A 4435-nucleotide genomic window follows, 5' to 3' on the forward strand; every position below is an offset into this window, starting at 1 on the left:
TAGACTGTGTACCCGAGCGGACAACTCGAGTCGAGGAGGGGGCTACGTACCGGGGACCCGCGAGATCGTCCGGCGTTGTAACATTTCCGGCCTCTTTCTTATTTTAGGCATTGACAGTAACAGAATAGGGAGTCTCGACTAGAGAGCTTCTCCCCGGAGGTAAGAAGAGAAGGGTTTCGGCATAGTTTATATACAGTTCAAATAATATCAAAGCGGTAAAAACATCATTTAGCACATTGAGCCCAAACATGTAACAAAATCAGATAAAACCAAATATAACAATTTATCTAAGCTCGAATTTCTAGCCCTGAACCAGTGGTTCTGGGTTTACATTCCCCAGCAGAGTCGCCAAAGCTGTCACACCTCCTTGTTCCGCCTCCGCGAGGGGCATAGGATTTTTTTCCAATTAAAGGACAATCGAAACGGGATTTGTTTAATTATTTCAGAGTCGCCACTTGGGAGATTTAGGGTGTCCCAAGTCACCAATTTAATCCCGAATCGAGGAAAAGAATGACTCTGTATTACAGTCCATGAATCAGAAATCCGGATAAGGAATCCTGTTAACCCGAGAGAAGGTATTAGGCATTCCCGGGTTCCATGGTTCTAGCATGGTCGCTCAACTGTCATATTCGGCTTAATTAACTGATTTTATATAATTATGAACCTATGTGCAAATTTTAACCTTTAGCCGCTTTTATTATTTTTTATTTATTGTTATTATTTTACGGAGAATTGCAACATTGTGAAAACGTATTTCAGACCACGTCGCAATCAATGCACCCGTGGTTATCGACACATTTCAACTCCGTTGAGATTTGGATTTGGGTTACATAAATGCACACCCATATTTAAGAAAATAATTTGTTAAAGACGCGCCTAGAGCGACTAGCGTATTGTTGTTTTGAGAAAAAAGCCGCAAAGTGTGCTATGCGACCTATCTCGGAGTCTAAGCATTTGAAATAACTATACGTTGAGGGCCCCGTAATTTGCAATTTTATTCAGCGAGGCTCGTCTCATTCATTATTCTTTTAGAGAATTTGCAACGTCGTGGAAATGCATCTCGAACCACGTCACAATCAATGTACCCGTGATTAGAGACATATTTCGACTTCGTTGCGATTTGTATTTGGGTCGCATAAATGCGCACCCTAGTTTAGGAAGGTAAATTATTTAACTAACGCGCCTAGAGCAATTACATGTTTACAACTTTGCGAGGGCCATAGAATTTGCTAAATGACACGCCTCGAATTCTAAGGATTAAAATACTAATTAAGTGAGGGCCATGCATTTTGAGATTTTATTTGGCACGACACACCTCAATTTTATTAAAGGAAAGGCATTCAACTAAGTGAATTACGGATATTCGTTTTTAAATCGTACTCGTATCATGCGAACGTGTACACAATTACAATAATAGATTGAAAATGCACCTAAAAGTATGCCAGCGATGTGAAGTAACCGACTTGATTAAATTACATTGATAAAGACAATAAATTTTACAATATCTGAAGATTAAACATGAGTAAGCTTAATAAATGCCTTATTCAATACATAAACTTTGTCCAAACCAAGATTTCAATTAATTCCTATTCAAAAGATAAATGACGCCCCCATCAATCCAGTTAAATGAAACAACCAAAGCTGAGAATTAACACAACTTTCAAGAACTATCATTACTGCAGAACTTCAGGAACATCTACTATTATACAATTTTAAGCACATGTATTACTCTGCCAAAAGAGAACAATAGATACCAGATTCGTGACGAAATAGAGCTTCAAAATTAACAGAGTGAAAAAAGAAGAAGGAAAGAACGGTACCTGTTAATGTGTTAAAGCAATAGTACATGGACAGAAATCGAGCAAACACTACAACCCAAAACTCAAAACAACTGACGCTTGAACCAAAGATGCCGGACAGATCTCAAATCGGAAACAAGAAGCGACGATCTCAAACGGACCTCTCCCTGGCCAGAAATTGAATTCGAAAACTGTTTTGAAGAGCTGAAACTTTGAGCTCTCTGAACTCTAAACCTATAATGGTAGTAAAAATGAGTTTTGCTTCTTGGTGTTAATGGTGGAACGCAGCTGATTTTGGATGGCTTTCATGACTCATCAACTGTTGGTTTTGACGACGAACTGGACGGAAATGGTGGTGGTCGTAGGAACTGTTTGGATGGAGCTGGTTTCAATGGAGGAAGAAGGCGAGATACTGGTTTTTTTCCGGCCAGTTATGGGGTCGTTTGCTGGTGGTTGCGGAGAGGTTTGGAGGTGGGGAAGACGATGGGGGAAGGACGTGAAGCAACTGCAGCAACTGCTGCTCGACGGAGTGGTCGATGAGACGGAAAACTGGTATCGTTTGGACGTGAAAGAAGAAGAAGCAATGGCCAACCTTTTCGTTTTTTTTTTTCGTTTTCTTCAGTCCAAAAGATGAAGAAGAAGGTGAACAGTACCTTCTTCAATTTTTTTTTAAAATTTTCATTTTTTTTCTCCCCCTTAGCTTCTAGCCTTGTCCGTGTATATAAAAGCATGTGATGGGTCTCACGTGTACAAGCGTGAGAGACAAATGTCTCCAAATGTGAGCCCCATCATATTGTGTTCTGTTCATGTTCCCCATGAGTGTCCCCCATGTGTGGTGGGTTTGGATTGTTGTGGGCTAGGTCCGAAAATTAGGCCTAGAAACGGGTAGTTTGAACCCAAATATTATTCTTTGCCCAGACCCGAGAATAAAAATACGGTGTTATTCAATTAATCCTATGCAAGCAAATTAACTACCAAAATAAGACTAACATTTAAAACAAAACTATTTCTTTTTTTTTTGTATTTTTTCAAGATTAAAATAGCTACAAAGCATAAATAAAACTATTTTTGTCATTTTCGTTTTTATATAAAGATAAAATATAAAGTACTATTTTTTGTATTTTTCAAGATTAAAATGGCTACAAAACGTTAATAATTTTTTTTGTAATTTTTGAAATTATACAACGATAAAAACATAAAGTACTATTTTTATATTTTTTAAGTTTAAAATGACTACAAAACATTAATAAAACTATATTTTTTATAATTTTCAAAATTATATCAAGTACAAAAATAAGGTACTATTTTTTTGTATTTTTTCAAGTTTATGAGAAATACATAAGCTAAAATTTATATGTATATTTTTTGTAATTTTTCTTTTGCGACGAAATAAAGTAAAAATAGTCAAAATAGCTATATTAGACTCAATTTAAATATTCACGCTAAAAATGTGAAAACTAGCGGGGAGGGTCAAAAATCACACGTCTACAAAAGTAATGAATAAAGACATGCAAGACATGATTGGATGAATAGCACACAACTCACATTTGAGGGAGGTTTGAGTGAAATAAAGGGAATAAATATTGTTGTGTGGTTACATTAATATGTCATTGGTCTCGTACATGTGATACACCAAAATATTTTGGCATGCCTTATAAAAATTATTAAAGGCAAAATTAAAGCAAGAAATAATTTTGCTTATGATAATTTTGACCATGACAATTTATTATGATATAAGTTTCTCAGTGAAGGAGACATTTACCATATAAATAGTACGATAAAAGATCTTGTAGTACAAAAATTATTAAGAGCTCCGAAAAACTAATTTGTTACTATCCGGATGAATAAAATTATTCATGACATTGATATTGTAAAGTCTCAAAAGAAACTTTTTGAGTTTCAAATGTATAAGTCAAAGTGGTTTTCATATTGCGATATTAAATGAAGGAAGATTGAATATCTTCTCTATAATCATACCGGGTAAATATGAAAGGTTACCCGATTTTGTTTCCATTTGTACTACACAAATATAAGCATGATGCTTGAATCATATGCCACAAGTAAACTACAGGTTTACTAAAATAAATAATAGTTGGCATAACCGGTTGACCATCCCGGTTCAATTATGATGCGAAAAAATTAATTGAGAATTACATTGGCATATATTGAAGAACAGAAGATTCTTCAAGAATTCTCTTGTGCTGCTTATTCTCATGATATATCAGTTAAGGTTGGGATTGTATCCCTTGATTTCTAGAACAAATAAAAGGTGATAAATATATGGGCTCAGTCACCTGCCATGTGGACTGTTTACCATTTTAATAGATGCATCTATTCTATGGTCACATGTGCATTTGTTATCAACTTGCAGTTTGGCTTTTGCAAGATTGCTTGCTCAAATTATTAGAGCACAGTTCCAGAATATAAATTATGATGATTTATCTTGATAATACTGGTAAATCCAAGTTGGTTTAGCAGAAATTGTATGCCTCCAATTATAGCTAAATCATTGGTTATGAGAACAAAACTCCCAAAAATAAAATTTGGTATGAGTTATATTATTTAATATACAGCAACACTTGTACGCATCTAGCCAAGTTATAAAAATTTCTCCTTATAACAATCGGTTCAGGGTC

Source organism: Nicotiana tabacum, chromosome 22 (assembly GCF_000715075.1).
Source record: "Nicotiana tabacum cultivar K326 chromosome 22, ASM71507v2, whole genome shotgun sequence".
Classification (NCBI taxonomy): domain Eukaryota; kingdom Viridiplantae; phylum Streptophyta; class Magnoliopsida; order Solanales; family Solanaceae; genus Nicotiana; species Nicotiana tabacum.